Below are 21,639 nucleotides of genomic sequence, written 5' to 3' on the forward strand. Positions count from 1 at the left end.
ACATTTTTTCACCCAATATTGATGACACTTTCAGGTAACGATCAGTACCCCATTGCCATTTGGCTCACCAAATTTCGTTCTTCTAGGTTAAACCGTTCGTTGGCAGTAACAGTTTAAATTTTTCGGTTTCACTCTGTTTTCTCCTATATGGATACATGTAGTTGGAACTCTAAATCAAACACGGTTTGTGCTAGCTCTTTGAAACTTGACACAATAAAGTAGTCCCAAGTTTTATCTCTATGGTTTGTTTCCTATTGATGTAGCCCTAAGCAGAGACCGGCACAAATCACTTTCATGGAAAGGGGTTGCCAAGCTTCCAAAAAACTACGAGTTTCTGAAATCTCACCCCACATTTTTTCACCATTTCTTGATGACACTTTCAGGTAATGCTCATACCCCAATTTCACTTGGCTCACCAAATTTCCTTCTTCTAGGTTAAACCGTTCGTTGGCAGTAACAGTTTAATTTTTAGGTTTCACTCTGTTTTCTCCTATATGGATACCTGTAGTTGGAACTCTAAATCAAACACGGTTTGTGCTAGCTGTTTGAAACTTGACACAATAAAGAAGTTCCAAGTTCTATCTCTATGGTTTGTTTCCTATTGATGTAGCCCTAAGCAGAGACCGGCGCAAATCACTTTCACGGAAAGGGGTTGCCAAGCTTCCAAAAACTACGAGTTTCCTGAAATCTCAGCACATATTTTCTCACACAATCTTGATGACACTTTCAGGTAATGATCAGTACCCCAATCCCACTTGGCTCACCAAATTTCGTTCTTCTACATTAAACCGTTCGTTGGCAGTAAGAGTTTTAATTTTTATCTTTCACTCTGTTTTCTCCTATATGGATACATGTAGTTGGAACTCTAAATCAAACACGGTTTGTGCTAGCTCTTTGAAACTTGACACAATTAAGTAGTTCCAAGTTCTACCTCTATGGTTTGTTTCCTATTGATGTACCCCTAAGCAGAGACCACCGCAAATCACTTTCATGGAAATGGGTTGCCAAGCTTCCAAAATACTACGAGTTTCCTGAAATCTCATCACACATTTTTTTTCCCAATCTTGATGACACTTTCAGGTAATGCTCATACCCCAATTTCACTTGGCTCACCAAATTTCATTCTTCTAGGTTCAACCGTTCGTTGGCAGTAACAGTTTTAATTTTTAGGTTTCACTCTGTTTTCTCCTGTATGGATACCTGTAGTTGGAACTCTAAATCAAACACGGTTTGTGCTAGCTGTTTGAAACTTGACACAATAAAGTAGTCCCAAGTTCTATCTCTATGGTTTGTTTCCTATTGATGTAGCCCTAAGCAGAGACCTGCGCAAATCACTTTCACGGAAAGGGGTTGCCAAGCTTCCAAAAAACTACGAGTTTCCTGAAATCTCACCCCACATTTTTTCACCCAATCTTGATGACACTTTCAGGTAATGCTCGTACCCCAATTTCACTTGGCTCACCAAATTTCATTCTTCTAGGATAAACCGTTCGTTGGCAGTAACAGTTTTAATTTTTAGGTTTCACTCTGTTTTCTCCTATATGGATACCTGTAGTTGGAACTCTAAATCAAACACGGTTTGTGCTAGCTGTTTGAAACTTGACAAAATAAAGTAGTCCCAAGTTCTATCTCTATGGTTTGTTTCCTATTGATGTAGCCCTAAGCAGAGACCGGCACAAATCACTTTCACGGAAAGGGGTTGCCAAGCTTCCAAAAAACTACGAGTTTCCTCAAATCTCAGCACACATTTTTTCACACAATCTTGATGACACTTTCAGGTAATGATCAGTACCCCAATCCCACTTGGCTCACCAAATTTCGTTCTTCTAGATTAAACCGTTCATTGTCAGTAAGAGTTTTAATTTTTATCTTTCACTCTGTTTTCTCCTATATGGATACATGTAGTTGGAACTCTAAATCAAACACGGTTTGTGCTAGCTCTTTGAAACTTGACACAATAAAGTAGTTCCAAGTTCTACATCTATGGTTTGTTTCCTATTGATGTAGCCCTAAGCAGAGACCACCGCAAATCACTTTCATGGAAATGGGTTGCCAAGCTTCCAAAATACTACGAGTTTCCTGAAATCTCATCACACATTTTTTCACCCAATCTTGATGACTCTTTCATGTAAGGATCAGTACGCCAATCCCACTAGGCTCACCAAATTTCGTTCATCTAGGTTAAACCTTTCGATGGCAGAAACAGTTTTAATTTTTAGGTTTCACTCTGTTTTCTCCTATATGGATACATGTAGTTGGAACTCTAAATCCAACACGATTTGTGCTAGCTCTTTGAAACTTGACACAATAAAGTAGCTCCAAGTTCTGTCTCTATGGTTTGTTTCCTATTGATGTAGCCCTAAGCAGAGACCGGCGCAAATCACTCTCATGGAAAGGGGTTGCCAGGCTTCCAAAAAACTACGAGTTTCCTGAAATCTCAGCACATATTTTTTAACCCAATCTTGATGACACTTTCAGGTAATGATCAGTACCCCAAATCCACTTGGCTCAGTGAGTTTCATTCTTCTAGGTTAAACCGTTCGATGGCAGTAACAGTTTTAATTTTTAGGTTTCACTCTGTTTTCTCCTATATGGATACATGTATTTGGAACTCTAAATCAAACACGGTTTTTGCTAGCTCTTTGAAACTTGATACAATAAAGTAGTTCCAAGTTCTATCTCTATGTTTTGTTTCCTATTGATGTAGCCCTATTCAGAGACCGGCGCAAATCACTTTCATGGAAAGGGGTTGCCAAGCTTCCAAAAAACTACGAGTTTCCTGAAATCTCAGCCCACATTTTTTCACCCAATCTTGATGACACTTTCAGGTAATTGTCAGTACCCCAATCCCACTTGGCTCACCAAATTTCGTTCTTCTAGGTTAAACCGTTCATTGGCAGTAACAGTTTTAATTTTTAGGTTTCACTCTGTTTTCTCCTATATGGATAATTGTAGTTGGAACTCTAAATCAAATACGGTTTGTGCTAGCTCTTTGAAACTTGACACAATAAAGTAGTTCCAAGTTCTATCTCTATGGTTTGTTTCCTATTGATGTAGCCCTAAGCAGAGACCACCGCAAATCACTTTCATGGAAAGGGGTTGAAAGCTTCCAAAAAACTACGAGTTTCCTGAAATCTCAGCACACATTTTTTCACCCAATATTGATGACACTTTCAGGTAACGATCAGTACCCCATTGCCATTTGGCTCACCAAATTTCGTTCTTCTAGGTTAAACCGTTCGTTGGCAGTAACAGTTTAAATTTTTCGGTTTCACTCTGTTTTCTCCTATATGGATACATGTAGTTGGAACTCTAAATCAAACACGGTTTGTGCTAGCTCTTTGAAACTTGACACAATAAAGTAGTCCCAAGTTTTATCTCTATGGTTTGTTTCCTATTGATGTAGCCCTAAGCAGAGACCGGCACAAATCACTTTCATGGAAAGGGGTTGCCAAGCTTCCAAAAAACTACGAGTTTCTGAAATCTCACCCCACATTTTTTCACCCAATCTTGATGACACTTTCAGGTAATGCTCATACCCCAATTTCACTTGGCTCACCAAATTTCCTTCTTCTAGGTTAAACCGTTCGTTGGCAGTAACAGTTTAATTTTTAGGTTTCACTCTGTTTTCTCCTATATGGATACCTGTAGTTGGAACTCTAAATCAAACACGGTTTGTGCTAGCTGTTTGAAACTTGACACAATAAAGAAGTTCCAAGTTCTATCTCTATGGTTTGTTTCCTATTGATGTAGCCCTAAGCAGAGACCGGCGCAAATCACTTTCACGGAAAGGGGTTGCCAAGCTTCCAAAAACTACGAGTTTCCTGAAATCTCAGCACATATTTTCTCACACAATCTTGATGACACTTTCAGGTAATGATCAGTACCCCAATCCCACTTGGCTCACCAAATTTCGTTCTTCTACATTAAACCGTTCGTTGGCAGTAAGAGTTTTAATTTTTATCTTTCACTCTGTTTTCTCCTATATGGATACATGTAGTTGGAACTCTAAATCAAACACGGTTTGTGCTAGCTCTTTGAAACTTGACACAATTAAGTAGCTCCAAGTTCTGTCTCTATGGTTTGTTTCCTATTGATGTAACCCTAAGCAGAGACCACCGCAAATCACTTTCATGGAAATGGGTTGCCAAGCTTCCAAAATACTACGAGTTTCCTGAAATCTCATCACACATTTTTTTTCCCAATCTTGATGACACTTTCAGGTAATGCTCATACCCCAATTTCACTTGGCTCACCAAATTTCATTCTTCTAGGTTCAACCGTTCGTTGGCAGTAACAGTTTTAATTTTTAGGTTTCACTCTGTTTTCTCCTGTATGGATACCTGTAGTTGGAACTCTAAATCAAACACGGTTTGTGCTAGCTGTTTGAAACTTGACAAAATAAAGTAGTCCCAAGTTCTATCTCTATGGTTTGTTTCCTATTGATGTAGCCCTAAGCAGAGACCGGCGCAAATCACTTTCACGGAAAGGGGTTGCCAAGCTTCCAAAAAACTACGTGTTTCCTGAAATCTCAGCACATATTTTTTCACACAATCTTGATGACACTTTCAGGTAATGATCAGTACCCCAATCCCACTTGGCTCACCAAATTTCGTTCTTCTAGATTAAACCGTTCATTGGCAGTAAGAGTTTTAATTTTTATCTTTCACTCTGTTTCTCCTATATGGATACATGTAGTTGGAACTCTAAATCAAACACGGTTTGTGCTAGCTCTTTGAAACTTGACACAATAAAGTAGTCCCAAGTTCTATCTCTATGGTTTGTTTCCTATTGATGTAGCCCTAAGCAGAGACCGGCGCAAATCACTTTCATGGAAAGGGGTTGCCAAGCTTCCAAAAAACTACGAGTTTCCTGAAATCTCACCCCACATTTTTTCACCCAATCTTGATGACACTTTCAGGTAATGATCAGTACCCCAATCCCACTTGGCTCACCAAATTTCGTTCTTCTAGGTTAAACCGTTCGTTGGCAGTAAGAGTTTTAATTTTTATCTTTCACTCTGTTTTCTCCTATATGGATACATGTAGTTGGAACTCTAAATCAAACACGGTTTGTGCTAGCTCTTTGAAACTTGACACAGTAAAGTAGTTCCAAGTTCTACCTCTATGGTTTGTTTCCTATTAATGTAGCCCTAAGCAGAGACCACCGCAAATCACTTTCATGGAAATGGGTTGCCAAGCTTCCAAAATACTACGAGTTTCCTGAAATCTCATCGCACATTTTTTCACCCAATATTGATGACTCTTTCAGGTAAGGATCAGTACGCCAGTCCCACTAGGCTCAAAAATTTCGTTCATCTAGGTTAAACCTTTCGATGGCAGTAACAGTTTTAATTTTTATCTTTCACTCTGTTTTCTCCTATATGGATACATGTAGTTGGAACTCTAAATCAAACACGGTTTGTGCTAGCTCTTTGAAACTTGACACAATAAAGTAGTTCCAAGTTCTGCCTCTATGGTTTGTTTCCTATTGATGTAGCCCTAAGCAGAGACCAGCGCAAAACCCTTTCATGGAAAGGGGTTGCCAAGCTTCCAAAAAACTACGAGTTTCCTGAAATCTCCGCACACATTTTTTCACCCAATATTGATGACACTTTCAGGTAATGATCAGTACCCCAATCCCACTTGGCTCACCAAATTTCGTTCTTCTAGGTTAAACCATTCGTTGGCAGTAACAGTTTTAATTTTTTAGGTTTCACTCTGTTTTCTCCTATATGGATACATGTAGTTGGAACTCTAAATGAAACACTGTTTGTGCTAGCTCTTTGAAACTTGACACAATAAAGTAGTTCCAAGTTCTATTTCTACAGTTTGTTTCCTATTGATGTAGCCCTAAGCAGAGACCGGCGGAAACCACTATCATGGAAAGGGGATGCCAAGCTTCCAAAAAACTACGAGTTTCCTGAAATCTCAGCACACATTTTTTCACCGAATCTTGATGACACTTTCAGGTAAGGATCAGTACCCCAATCACACTTGGCTCACCAATTCTCGTTCTTCTAGGTTAAACCGTTCGTTGACAGTAACAGTTTTAATTTTTAGGTTTCACTCTGTTTTCTCCTATATGGATACATGTAGTTGGAACTCTAAATCCAACACGATTTGTGCTAGCTCTTTGAAACTTGACACAATAAAGTAGCTCCAAGTTCTATCTCTATGGTTTGTTTCCTATTGATGTAGCCCTAAGCAGAGACCGGTGCAAATCACTTTCATGGAAAGGGGTTGCCAAGCTTCCAAAAAACTACGAGTTTCCTGAAATCTCAGCACACATTTTTTCACCCAATCTTGATGACACTTTCAGGTAATGATCAGTACCCCAATGCCACTTGGCTCACCAAATTTCGTTCTTCTAGCTTAAACTGTTCGTTGGCAGTAACAGTTTTAATTTTGAGGTTTCACTCTGTTTTCTCCTATAGGGATACATGTACTTGGAACTCTAAAAAACACGGTTTGTGCTAGCTTGTTGAAACTTGACACAATATAGTAGTTCCAAGTTCTATCTCTATGGTTTGTTTCCTATTGATGTAGCCCTAAGCAGAGACCGGCGCAAATCACTTTCACGGAAAGGGGTTGCCAAGCTTCCAAAAAACTACGAGTTTCCTGAAATTTCAGCACACATTTTTTCACCCAATCTTGATGACACTTTCAGGTAATGATCAGTACGCCAATCCCAGTAGGCTCACCATATTTCGTTCTTCTAGGTTAAATCGTTCGATGGCAGTAACAGTTTTAATTTTTATCTTTCACTCTGTTTTCTCCTATATGGATACTTGTAGTTGGAACTCTAAATAAAACACGGTTTGTGCTAGCTCTTTGAAACTTGACACAATAAAGTAGTTCCAAGTTCTATTTCTATGGTTTGTTTCCTATTGATGTAGACCTAAGCAGAGATCGGAGGAAACCACTATCATGGAAAGGGGGTGCCAAGCTTCCAAAAAACTACGAGTTTCCTGAAATCTCAGCACACATTTTTTCAACCAATCTAGATGACACTTTCAGGTAATGATCAGTACCCCAACCCACGTGGCTCACCAAATTTCGTTCTTCTAGGTTAATCCGATCATTGTCAGTAAGAGTTTTAATTTTTAGGTTTCACTCTGTTTTCTCCTATATGGATACCTGTAGTTGGAACTCTAAATCAAACACGGTTTGTGCTAGCTGTTTGAAACTTGACACAATAAAGTAGTCCCAATTTCTATCTCTATGGTTTGTTTCCTATTGATGTAGCCCTAAGCAGAGACCGGCGCAAATCACTTTCACGGAAAGGGGTTGCCAAGCTTCCAAAAAACTACGAGTTTCCTGAAATCTCAGCACATATTTTTTTCACACAATCTTGATGACACTTTCAGGTAATGATCAGTACCCCAATCCCACTTGGCTCACCAAATTTCGTTCTTCTAGATTAAACCGTTCATTGGCAGTAAGAGTTTTAATTTTTATCTTTCACTCTGTTTTCTCCTATATGGATACATGTAGGTGGAACTCTAAATCAAACACGGTTTGTGCTAGCTCTTTGAAACTTGACACAATAAAGTAGTTCCAAGTTCTACCTCTATGGTTTGTTTCCTATTGATGTAGCCCTAAGCAGAGACCACCGCAAATCACTTTCATGGAAATGGGTTGCCAAGCTTCCAAAATACTACGAGTTTCCTGAAATCTCATCACACATTTTTTCACCCAATCTTGATGACCCTTTCAGGTAAGGATCAGTACGCCAATCCCACTAGGCTCACCAAATTTCGTTCATCTAGGTTAAACATTTCGATGGCAGAAACAGTTTTAATTTTTAGGTTTCACTCTGTTTTCTCCTATATGGATACATGTAGTTGGAACTCTAAATCCAACACGATTTGTGCTAGCTCTTTGAAACTTGACACAATAAAGTAGCTCCAAGTTCTGTCTCTATGGTTTGTTTCTTATTCATGTAGCCCTAAGCAGAGACCGGCGCAAATCACTCTCATGGAAAGGGGTTGCCAAGCTTCCAAAAATTACGAGTTTCCTGAAATCTCAGCACATATTTTTTAACCCAATCTTGATGACACTTTCAGGTAATGATCAGTACCCCAAATCCACTTGGCTCAGTGAGTTTCATTCTTCTAGGTTAAACCGTTCGATGGCAGTAACAGTTTTAATTTTTAGGTTTCACTCTGTTTTCTCCTATATGGATACATGTATTTGGAACTCTAAATCAAACACGGTTTTTGCTAGCTCTTTGAAACTTGACACAATAAAGTAGTTCCACGTTCTATCTCTATGGTTTGTTTCCTATTGATGTAGCCCTAATCAGAGACCGGCGCAAATCACTTTCATGGAAAGGGGTTGCTAAGCTTCCAAAAAACTACGAGTTTCCTGAAATCTCAGCCCACATTTTTTCACCCAATCTTGATGACACTTTCAGGTAATTGTCAGTACCCCAATCCCACTTGGCTCACCAAATTTCGTTCTTCTAGGTTAAACCGTTCATTGGCAGTAACAGTTTTAATTTTTAGGTTTCACTCTGTTTTCTCCTATATGGATACATGTAGTTGGAACTCTAAATCAAATACGGTTTGTGCTAGCTCTTTGAAACTTGACAAAATAAAGTAGTTCCAAGTTCTATCTCTTTGGTTTGTTTCTTATTGATGTAGCCCTAAGCAGAGACCACCGCAAATCACTTTCATGGAAAGGGGTTGAAAGCTTCCAAAAAACTACGAGTTTCCTGAAATCTCAGCACACATTTTTTCACCCAATCTTGATGACATTTTCAGGTAATGCTCATACCCCAATTTCACTTGGCTCACCAAATTTCATTCTTCTAGGTTAAACCGTTCGTTGGCAGTAACAGTTTTAATTTTTAGGTTTCACTCTGTTTTCTCCTATATGGATACCTGTAGCTGGAACTCTAAATCAAACACGATTTGTGCTAGCTGTTTGAAACTTGACACAATAAAGTAGTCCCAAGTTCTATCTCTATGGTTTGTTTCCTATTGATGTAGCCCTAAGCAGAGACCAGCGCAAATCACTTTCACGGAAAAGGGTTGCCAAGCTTCCAAAAAACTACGAGTTTCCTGAAATCTCAGCACATATTTTTTCACACAGTCTTGATGACACTTTCAGGTAATGATCAGTACCCCAATCCCACTTGGCTCACCAAATTTCGTTCTTCTACTTTAAACCTTTCGTTGGCAGTAAGAGTTTAAATTTTTATCTTTCACTCTGTTTTCTCCTATATGGATACCTGTAGTTGGAACTCTAAATCAAACACGGTTTGTGCTAGCTGTTTGAAACTTGACAAAATAAAGTAGTCCCACGTTCTATCTCTATGGTTTGTTTCCTATTGATGTAGCCCTAAGCAGAGACCGGCGCAAATCACTTTCACGGAAAGGGGTTGCCAAGCTTCCAAAAAACTACGAGTTTCCTGAAATCTCAGCACATATTTTTTCACACAATCTTGATGACACTTTCAGGTAATGATCAGTACCCCAATCCCACTTGGCTCACCAAATTTTGTTCTTCTAGATTAAACCGTTCATTGGCTATAAGAGTTTTAATTTTTATCTTTCACTCTGTTTTCTCCTATATGGATACATGTAGTTGGAACTCTAAATCAAACACGGTTTGTGCTAGCTCTTTGAAACTTGACACAATAAAGTAGTTCCAAGTTCTACCTCTATGGTTTGTTTCCTATTGATGTAGCCCTAAGCAGAGACCACCGCAAATCACTTTCATGGAAATGGGTTGCCAAGCTTCCAAAATACTACGAGTTTCCTGAAATCTCATCACACAATTTTTCACCCAATCTTGATGACTCTTTCAGGTGAGGATCAGTACGCCAATCCCACTAGGCTCACCAAATTTCGTTCATCTAGGTTAAACCTTTCGATGGCAGAAACAGTTTTAATTTTTAGGTTTCACTCTGTTTTCTCCTATATGGATACATGTAGTTGGAACTCTAAATCAAACACGGTTTGTGCTAGCTCTTTGAAACCTGACACAATAAAGTAGTTCCAAGTTCTATCTCTATGGTTTGTTTCCTATTGATGTAGCCCTAAGCAGAGACCACCGCAAATCACTTTCATGGAAATGGGGTGCCAAGCTTCTAAAAAACTACGAGTTTCCTGAAATCTCAGCACACATTTTTAAACCCAATATTGATGACACTTTCAGGTAACGATCAGTAACCCAATGCCATTTGGCTCACCAAATTTCGTTCTTCTAGGTTAAACCGTTCGTTGGCAGTAACAGTTTAAATTTTTAGGTTTCACTCTGTTTTCTCCTATATGGATACATGTATTTGGAACTCTAAATCAAACACGGTTTGTGCTAGCTCTTTGAAACTTGACACAATAAAGTAGTCCCAAGTTCTATTTCTATGGTTTGTTTCCTATTGATGTAGCCCTAAGCAGAGACCGGTGCAATTCACTTTCATGGAAAGGGGTTGCCAAGCTTCCAAAAAACTACGAGTTTCCTGAAATCTCACCCCACATTTTTTCACCCAATCTTGATGACACTTTCAGGTAATGCTCATACCCCAATTTCACTTGGCTCACCAAATTTCATTCTTCTAGGATAAACCGTTCGTTGGCAGTAACAGTTTTAATTTTTAGGTTTCACTCTGTTTTCTCCTATATGGATACCTGTATTTGGAACTCTAAATCAAACACGGTTTGTGCTAGCTGTTTGAAACTTGACAAAATAAATAGTCCCAAGTTCTATCTCTATGCTTTGTTTCCTATTGATGTAGCCCTAAGCAGAGACCGGCGCAAATTGCTTTCACGGAAAGGGGTTGCCAAGCTTCCAAAAAACTACGAGTTTCCTGAAATCTCAGCACATATTTTTTCACACAATCTTGATGACACTTTCAGGTAATGATCAGTACCCCAATCCCACTTGGCTCACCAAATTTCGTTCTTCTACATTAAACCGTTCGTTGGCAGTAAGAGTTTTAATTTTTATCTTTCACTCTGTTTTCTCCTATATGGATACATGTAGTTGGAACTCTAAATCAAACACGGTTTGTTCTAGCTGTTTGAAACTTGACACAATAAAGTAGTCCCAAGTTCTATCTCTATGGTTTGTTTCCTATTGATGTAGCCCTAAGCAGAGACCGGCGCAAATCACTTTCACGGAAAGGGGTTGCCAAGCATCCAAAAAACTACGAGTTTCCTGAAATCTCAGCACATATTTTGTCACACAATCTTGATGACACTTTGAGGTAATGATCAGTACTCCAATGCAACTTGATCACCAAATTTCGTTCTTCTAGGTTAAACAGTTCGCTGGCAGTAACAGTTTTAATTTTGAGGTTTCACTCTGTTTTCTCCTATATGGATACATGTAGTTGGAACTCTAAAAAACACGGTTTGTGCTAGCTCGTTGAAACTTGACACAATAAAGTAGTTCCAAGTTCTATCTCTATGGTTTGTTTCCTATTGATGTAGCCTAAGCAGAGACCGGCGGAAATCACTTTCACGGAAAGGGGTATCCAAGCTTCCAAAAAACTACGAGTTTCCTGAAATCTCAGCACATATTTTTTCACCGAATCTTGATGACACTTTCAGGTAATGATCAGTACCCCAATCCCACTTGGCTCACCAAATTTCGTTCTTCTAGATTAAACCGTTCATTGGCAGTAAGAGTTTTAATTTTTATCTTTCACTCTGTTTTCTGCTATATGGATACATGTAGTTGGAACTCTAAATCAAACACGGTTTGTGCTAGCTCTTTGAAACTTGACACAATAAAGTAGTTCCAAGTTCTACCTCTATGGTTTGTTTCCTATTCATGTAGCCCTAAGCAGAGATCACCGCAAATCACTTTCATGGAAATGGGTTGCCAAGCTTCCAAAATACTACGAGTTTCCTGAAATCTCATCACACATTTTTTCACCCAATCTTGATGACACTTTCAGGTAATGCTCATACCCCAATTTCACTTGGCTCACCAAATTTCATTCTTCTAGGTTCAAACGTTCGTTGGCAGTAACAGTTTTAAATTTTAGGTTTCACTCTGTTTTCTCCTGTATGGATACCTGTAGTTGGAACTCTAAATCAAACACGGTTTGTTCTAGCTGTTTGAAACTTGACACAATAAAGTAGTCCCAAGTTCTATCTCTATGGTTTGTTTCCTATTGATATAGCCCTAAGCAGAGACCGGCGCAAATCACTTTCACGGAAAGGGGTTGCCAAGCTTCCAAAAAACTACGAGTTTCCTGAAATCTCAGCACATATTTTTTCACACAATCTTTATGACACTTTGAGGTAATGATCAGTACTCCAATGCAACTTGATCACCAAATTTCGTTCTTCTAGGTTAAACAGTTCGCTGGCAGTAACAATTTTAATTTTGAGGTTTCACTCTGTTTTCTCCTATATGGATACATGTAGTTGGAACTCTTAAAAACACGGTTTGTGCTAGCTCGTTGAAACTTGACACAATAAAGTAGTTCCAAGTTCTATCTCTATGGTTTGTTTCCTATTGATGTAGCCTAAGCAGAGACCACCGCAAATCACTTTCATTGAAATGGGTTGCCAAGCTTCCAAAATACTACGAGTTTCCTGAAATCTCATCACACATTTTTTCACCCAATCTTGATGACACTTTCAGGTAATGCTCATACCCCAATTTCACTTGGCTCACCAAATTTCATTCTTCTAGGTTCAACCGTTCGTTGGCAGTAACAGTTTTAATTTTTAGGTTTCACTCTGTTTTCTCCTATATGGATACCTGTAGTTGGAACTCTAAATCAAACACGGTTTGTTCTAGCTGTTTGAAACTTGACACAATAAAGTAGTCCCAAGTTTTATCTCTATGGTTTGTTTCCTATTGATGTAGCCCTAAGCAGAGACCGGCGCAAATCACTTTCATGGAAAGGGGTTGCCAAGCTTCCAAAAAACAACGAGTTTCCTGAAATCTCAGCATACATTTTTTCACCCAATCTTGATGACACTTTCAGGTAAAGATCAGTACCCCAATCCCACTTGGCTCACCAAATTTCGTTCTTCTAGTTTAAACCGTTCGTTGGCAGTAAGAGTTTTAATTTTTAGGTTTCACTCTGTTTTCTCCTATATGGATACATGTAGTTGGAACTCTAAATCAAACACGGTTTGTGCTAGCTCTTTGAAACTTGACACAATAAAGTAGTTTCAACTTCTATCTCTATGGTTTGTTTCCTATTGATGTAGCCCTAAGCAGAGACCGGCGCAAATCACTTACATGGAAAGGGGTTGCCAAGCTTCTAAAAAACTACGAGTTTCCTCAAATCTCAGCACACATTTTTTCACCCAATCTTGATGACACTTTTAGTAATGATCAGTACCACAATCCCACTTGGCTCACCAAATTTCGTTTTTCTAGGTTAAACCGTTCATTGGCAGTAACAGTTTTAATTTTTAGGTTTCACTCTGTTTTCTCCAATATGGATACATGTAGTTGGAACTCTAAATCAAACACGGTTTGTGCTAGCTCTTTCAAACTTGACACAATAAAGTAGTTCCAAGTTCTATCTCTATGGTTTGTTTCCTATTGATGTAGCCCTAAGCAGAGAGCGGCGCAAATCACTTTCATGGAAAGGGGTTGCCAAGCTTCCAAAAAACTACGAGTTTCCTGATATCTAAGCACACGTTTTTTCACCCAATCTTGATGACACTTTCAGGTAATGATCAGTACCCCAATCCCACTTGGCTCACCAAATTTCGTTCTTCTAGGTTAAAACGTTCATTGGAAGTAAGAGTTTTAATTTTTATCTTTCACTCTGTTTTCTCCTATATGGATACATGTAGTTGGAACTCTAAATCAAACACGGTTTGTGCTAGCTCTTTGAAACTTGACACAATAAAGTAGTTCCAAGTTCTACATCTATGGTTTGTATCCTATTGATGTAGCCCTAAGCAGAGACCACCGCAAATCACTTTCATGGAAATGGGTTGCCAAGCTTCCAAAATACTACGAGTTTTCTGAAATCTCATCACACATTTTTTCACCCAATCTTTATGACTCTTTCAGGTAAGGATCAGTACGCCAATCCCACTAGGCTCACCAAATTTCGTTCTTCTAGGTTAAAACGTTCATTGGAAGTAAGAGTTTTAATTTTTATCTTTCACTCTGTTTTCTCCTATATGGATACATGTAGTTGGAACTCTAAATCAAACACGGTTTGTGCTAGCTCTTTGAAACTTGACACAATAAAGTAGTTCCAAGTTCTACCTCTATGGTTTGTTTCCTATTCATGTAGCCCTAAGCAGAGATCAGCACAATGCACTTTCACGGAAAGGGGTTGCCAAGCTTCCAAAAAACTACGAGTTTCCTGAAATCTCAGCACACATTTTTTCACCCAATCTTGATGACAGTTTCAGGTAATGATCAGTACCCCAATCCCACTTTTCTCACCAAATTTCGTTCTTCTAGGATAAACCGTTCGTTGGCAGTAACAGTTTTAATTTTTAGGTTTCACTCTGTTTTCTCCTATATGGATATATGTCGTTGGAACTCTAAATCAAACACGGTTTGTGCTAGCTCTTTGAAACTTGACACAATAAAGTAGTTCCAAGTTCTATCTCTATGGTTTGTTTCCTGTTGATGTAGCCCTAAGTAGAGACTGGCGCAAATCTCTTTCATGGAAAGGGGTTGACAAGCTTCCAAAAAAATGTGAGTTTCCTGAAATTTCAGCACACATTTTTTCACCCAATCTTGATGACTCTTTCAGGTAATGATCAGTACCCCATTGCCACTTGGCTCACCAAATTTCGTTCATCTAGGTTAAACCGTTCGTTGGCAGTAACAGTTTTAATTTTTAGGTTTCACTCTGTTTTCTCCTATATGGCTACACGTAGTTGGAACTCTAAATCAAACACGGTTTGTGCTAGCTCTTTGAAACTTGACACAATAAAGTAGTTCCAAGATCTATCTCTATGGTTTGTTTCCTATTGATGTAGCCCTAAGCAGAGACCGGCGCAAATCACTTGCATGGAAAGGGGTTGCCAAGCTTCCAAAAAACTACGAGTTTCCTGAAATCTCAGCACACATTTTTTCACCCAATATTGATGAGACTTTCAGGTAATGATCAGTACCCCAATCCCACTTGGCTCACCAAATTTCGTTCTTCTAGGTTAAACCGTTCGTTGTCAGTAAAAGTTTTAATTTTTAGGTTTCACTCTGGTTTCTACTATATGGATACATGTAGTTGGAACACTAAATCTAACACGGTTTGTTCTAGCACTTTGAAAATTGACAGAATAAAGTAGTTCCACGTTCTATCTCTATGGTTTGTTTCCTATTGATGTAGCCCTAAGCAGAGACCAGCGCAAATCACTTACATGGAAAAAGGTTGCCAAGCTTCCAAAAAACTACGAGTTTCCTGAAATCTCAGCACACATTTTTTCACCCAATATTGATGAGACTTTCAGGTAATGATCAGTACCCCAATCCCACTTGGCTCACCAAATTTCGTTCTTCTAGGTTAAACCGTTCGTTGTCAGTAAAAGTTTTAATTTTTAGGTTTCACTCTGTTTTCTCCTATATGGATACATGTAGTTGGAACTCTAAATCAAACACGGTTTGTGCTAGCTCTTTGAAACTTGACACAATAAAGTAGTTCCAAATTCTATCTCTATGGTTTGTTTCCTATTGATGTAGCCCTAAGCAGAGACCGGCGCAAATCCCTTTCATGGAAAGGGGTTGCCAAGCTTCCAAAAAACTATGAGTTTCCTGAAGTCTCAGCATACATTTTTTAACCCAATTATAATGACACTTTTAGGTAATGATCAGTACCCCAATGCCACGTGGCTCACCAAATTTCGTTCTTCTAGGTTAAACCGTTCGTTGGCAGTAACAGTATTAATTTTTAGGTTTTACTCTGTTTTCTCCTATATGGATACATGTAGTTGGAACTCTAAATCAAACACGGTTTGTGCTAGCTCTTTGAAACTTGACATAATAAAGTAGTTCCAAGTTCTATCTCTATGGTTTGTTTCCTATTGATGTAGCCCTAAGCAGAGACCGGCGCAAATCACTTGCATGGAAACGGGTTGCCAAGCTTCCAAAAAACTACGAGTTTCCTGAAATCTCAGCACACATTTTTTCACCCAATCTTGATGACACTTTCAGGTAATGATCAGTACCCCAATCTCACTTGGCTCACCAAATTTCGTTCTTCTAGATTAAACCGTTCATTGGCAGTAAGAGTTTTAATTTTTATCTTTCACTCTGTTTTCTCCTATATGGATACATGTAGTTGGAACTCTAAATCAAACACGGTTTGTGCTAGCTCTTTGAAACTTGACACAATTAAGTAGTTCCAAGTTCTACCTCTATGGTTTGTTTCCTATTCATGTAGCCCTAAGCAGAGACCAGCACAATGCACTTTCATGGAAAGGGGTTGCCAAGCTTCCAAAAAACTACGAGTTTCCTGAAATCTCAGCACACATTTTTTCACCCAATCTTGATGACAGTTTCAGGTAACGATCAGTACCCCAATCCCACTTTTCTCACCAAATTTCGTTCTTCTAGGATAAACCGTTCGTTGGCAGTAACAGTTTTAATTTTTAGGTTTCACTCTGTTTTCTCCTATATGGATATATGTCGTTGGAACTCTAAATCAAACACGGTTTGTGCTAGCTCTTTGAAACTTGACACAATTAAGTAGTTCCAAGATCTATCTCTACGGTTTGTTTCCTATTGATGTAGCCCTATGTAGAGACTGGCGCAAATCTCTTTCATGGAAAGGGGTTGACAAGCTTCCAAAAAAATGTGAGTTTCCTGAAATTTCAGCACACATTTTTTCACCCAATCTTGATGACTCTTTCAGGTAATGATCAGTACCCCATTGCCACTTGGCTCACCAAATTTCGTTCATCTAGGTTAAACCGTTCGTTGGCAGTAACATTTTTAATTTTTAGGTTTCACTCTGTTTTCTCATATATGGATATATGTAGTTGGAACTCTAAATCAAACACGGTTTGTGATGGCTCTTTGAAACTTGACACAATAAAGTAGTTCCAAGTTGTATCTCTATGATTTGTTTCCTATTGCTGTAGCCCTAAGCAGAGACTGACGCAAATCACTTTCATGGAAAGGGGTTGCCAAGCTTCCAAAAAACTACGAGTTTCCTGAAATCTCAGCACACATTTTTTCACCAAATCTTGATGACACTTTCAGGTAATGATCAGTACCCCAATCCCACATGGCTCATTAAATTTCGTTCTTCTAGGTTAAACCATTCGTTGGCAGTAACAGTTTTAATTTTTAGGTTTCACTCTGGTTTCTACTATATGGATACATGTAGTTGGAACACTAAATCTAACACGGTTTGTTCTAGCACTTTGAAACTTGACAGAATAAAGTAGTTCCACGTTCTATCTCTATGGTTTGTTTCCTATTGATGTAGCCCTAAGCAGAGACCAGCGCAAATCACTTACATGGAAAGGGGTTGCCAAGCTTCCAAAAAACTACGAGTTTCCTGAAATATCAGCACACATTTTTTCACCCAATCTTGATGAGACTTTCAGGTAATGATCAGTACCCCAATCCCACTTGGCTCACCAAATTTAGTTCTTCTAGGTTAAACCGTTCGTTGGCAGTAACAGTTTTAATTTTTAGGTTTCACTCTGTTTTCTCCTATATGAATACATGTAGTTGGAACTCTAAATCAAACACGGTTTGTGCTAGCTCTTTGAAACTTGACACAATGAAGTAGTTCCAAGTTCTATCTCTATGGTTTGTTTCCTATTGATGTAGCCCTAAGCAGAGACCGGCGCAAATCACTTGCATGGAAAGGGGTTGCCAAGCTTCCAAAAAACTACGAGTTTCCTGAAATCTCAGCACACATTTTTTCACCAAATATTGATGAGACTTTCAGGTAATGATCAGTACCCCAATCCCACTTGGCTCACCAAATTTCGTTCTTCTAGGTTAAACCGTTCGTTGTCAGTAAAAGTTTTAATTTTTAGGTTTCACTCTGTTTTCTCCTATATGGATAGATGTAGTTGGAACTCTAAATCAAACACGGTTTGTGCTAGCTCTTTGAAACTTGACACAATAAAGTAGTTCCAAATTCTATCTCTATGGTTTGTTTCCTATTGATGTAGCCCTAAGCAGAGACCGGCGCAAATCCCTTTCATGGAAAGGGGTGGCCAAGCTTCCAAAAAACTATGAGTTTCCTGAAATCTCAGCACACATTTTTTCATCCAATCTTGATGACACTTTCAGGTAATGATCAGTATGCCAATCCCACTCGGCTCACCAAATTTCGTTCTTCTAGGTTAAACCGATCGTTGGCAGTAACATTTTTAATTTTTAGGTTTCACTCTGTTTTCTCATATGTGGATACATGTAGTTGGAACTCTAAATCAAACACGGTTTGTGATGGCTCTTTGAAACTTGACACAATAAAGTAGTTCCAAGTTATATCTCTATGATTTGTTTCCCATTGCTGTAGCCCTAAGCAGAGACTGACGCAAATCACTTTCATGGAAAGGGGTTGCCAAGCTTCCAAAAAATTACGAGTTTCCTGAAATCTCAGCACACATTTTTTCACCCAATCTTGATGACACTTTCAGGTAATGATCAGTACCCGAATCCCACTTGGCTCATTAAATTTCGTTCTTCTAGGTTAAACCATTCGTTGGCAGTAACAGTTTTAATTTTTAGGTTTTACTCTGTTTTCTCCTATAAGGATACATGTAGTTGGAACTCTAAATCAAACACGGTTTGTGCTAGCTCTTTGAAACTTTTACACAATAAAGTAGTTCCAAGTTCTATCTCTATGGTTTGTTTCCTATTGATGTAGCCCTAAGCAGAGACCGGCGCAAATCACTTGCATGGAAAGGGGTTGCCAAGCTTCCAAAAAACTACGAGTTTCCTGAAATCTCAGCACACATTTTTTCACCAAATATTGATGAGACTTTCAGGTAATGATCAGTACCCCAATCCCACTTGGCTAACCAAATTTCGTTCTTCTAGGTTAAACCGTTCGTTGTCAGTAAAAGTTTTAATTTTTAGGTTTCACTCTGTTTTCTCCTATATGGATAGATGTAGTTGGAACTCTAAATCAAACACGGTTTGTGCTAGCTCTTTGAAACTTGACACAATAAAGTAGTTCCAAATTCTATCTCTATGGTTTGTTTCCTATTGATGTAGCCCTAAGCAGAGACCGGCGCAAATCCCTTTCATGGAAAGGGGTGGCCAAGCTTCCAAAAAACTATGAGTTTCCTGAAATCTCAGCACACATTTTTTCATCCAATCTTGATGACACTTTCAGGTAATGATCAGTATGCCAATCCCACTCGGCTCACCAAATTTCGTTCTTCTAGGTTAAACCGATCGTTGGCAGTAACATTTTTAATTTTTAGGTTTCACTCTGTTTTCTCATATGTGGATACATGTAGTTGGAACTCTAAATCAAACACGGTTTGTGATGGCTCTTTGAAACTTGACACAATAAAGTAGTTCCAAGTTATATCTCTATGATTTGTTTCCCATTGCTGTAGCCCTAAGCAGAGACTGACGCAAATCACTTTCATGGAAAGGGGTTGCCAAGCTTCCAAAAAATTACGAGTTTCCTGAAATCTCAGCACACATTTTTTCACCCAATCTTGATGACACTTTCAGGTAATGATCAGTACCCGAATCCCACTTGGCTCATTAAATTTCGTTCTTCTAGGTTAAACCATTCGTTGGCAGTAACAGTTTTAATTTTTAGGTTTTACTCTGTTTTCTCCTATAAGGATACATGTAGTTGGAACTCTAAATCAAACACGGTTTGTGCTAGCTCTTTGAAACTTTTACACAATAAAGTAGTTCCAAGTTCTATCTCTATGGTTTGTTTCCTATTGATGTAGCCCTAAGCAGAGACCGGCGCAAATCACTTACATGGAAAGGGGTGGCCATGCTTCCAAAAAACTACGAGTTTGGTGAAATCTCAGCACACATTTTTCACCCAATCTTGATGACACTTTCAGTTAATGATCAGTACCGCAATCCCACTTGGCTCACCAAATTTCGTTCCTCTAGGTTAAACCGTTGTGTGGCAGTAGAGTTTTAATTTTTAGGTTTCACTCTGTATTCTCCTGTATGGATACATGTAGTTGGAACTCTAAATCAAACACAGTTTGTGCTAGCTCTTTGAAACTTGACACAATAAAGTAGTTCCAAGTTCTATCTCTATGGTTTGTTTCCTATTGATGTAGCCCTAAGCAGGGACCGGCGCAAATCACTATCATGGAAAGGGGTTGCCAAGCTTCCAAAAAACTACGAGTTTCCTGAAATCTCAGCACACATTTTTTCACACAATCTTGTTGACACTTTCAGGTAATGATCAGTACCCCAATCCGACTTGGCTCATTAAATTTCGTTCTTCTATATTAAAACGTTCGTTGGCAGTAACATTTTAATTTTTATTTTTCACTCTGTTTTCTCCTATGTGCATACATGTAGTTGGAACTCTAAATCAAACACGGTTTGTGCTAGCTATTTGAAACTTGACACAATAAAGTAGTTCCAAGTTCTATCTCTATGGTTTGTTTCCTATTGATGTAGCCCTAAGCAGAGACCCGCGCAAATCACTTACATGTAAAGGGGTGGCCAAGCATCCAAAAAACTACGAGTTTCCTGAAATATCAGCACATATTTTTCACCCAATCTTGATGACACTTTCAGGTAATGATCAGTACCGCAATCCCAATTGGCTCACCAAATTTCGTTCTTCTAGGTTAAACCGTTGGGTGGCAGTAACAGTTTTAATTTTTAGGTTTTACTCTGTTTTCTCCTATATGGATACATGTAGTTGGAACTCTAAATCAAACACGGTTTGTGCTAGCTCTTTGAAACTTGACACAATAATGTAGTTCCAAGTTCTATCTCTATAGTTTGTTTCCTATTGATGTAGGCCTAAGCAGATTCCGGCGCAAATCACTTTCATGGAAAGGGGTTGCCAAGCTTTCAAAAAACTACGAGTTTCCTGAAATCTCAGCACACATTTTTTCACCCAATCTTGATGACACTTTCAGGTAACGAGCAGTACCCCAATCCCACTTGGCTCTCCAAATTTCGTTCTTCTAGGTTAAACCGTTCATTGGCAGTAACAGTTTTAATTTTTAGGTTTCACTCTGTTTTCTCCTATATGGATACATGTATTTGGAACTCTAAATCAAACACGGTTTGTGCTAGCTCTTTGAAACTTGACACAATGAAGTAGTTCCAAGTTCTATCTCTATGGTTTGTTTCCTATTGATGTAGCCCTAAGCAGAGACCGGCGCAAATCACTTGCATGGAAAGGGGTTGCCAAGCTTCCAAAAAACTACGAGTTTCCTGAAATCTCAGCACACATTTTTTCACCAAATATTGATGAGACTTTCAGGTAATGATCAGTACCCCAATCCCACTTGGCTCACCAAATTTCGTTCTTCTAGGTTAAACCGTTCGTTGTCAGTAAAAGTTTTAATTTTTAGGTTTCACTCTGTTTTCTCCTATATGGATAGATGTAGTTGGAACTCTAAATCAAACACGGTTTGTGCTAGCTCTTTGAAACTTGACACAATAAAGTAGTTCCAAATTCTATCTCTATGGTTTGTTTCCTATTGATGTAGCCCTAAGCAGAGACCGGCGCAAATCCCTTTCATGGAAAGGGGTGGCCAAGCTTCCAAAA

This window comes from Spermophilus citellus (genome assembly GCF_964194105.1).
Source record: "Spermophilus citellus genome assembly, chromosome: 11".
In the NCBI taxonomy this organism is placed as follows: domain Eukaryota; kingdom Metazoa; phylum Chordata; class Mammalia; order Rodentia; family Sciuridae; genus Spermophilus; species Spermophilus citellus.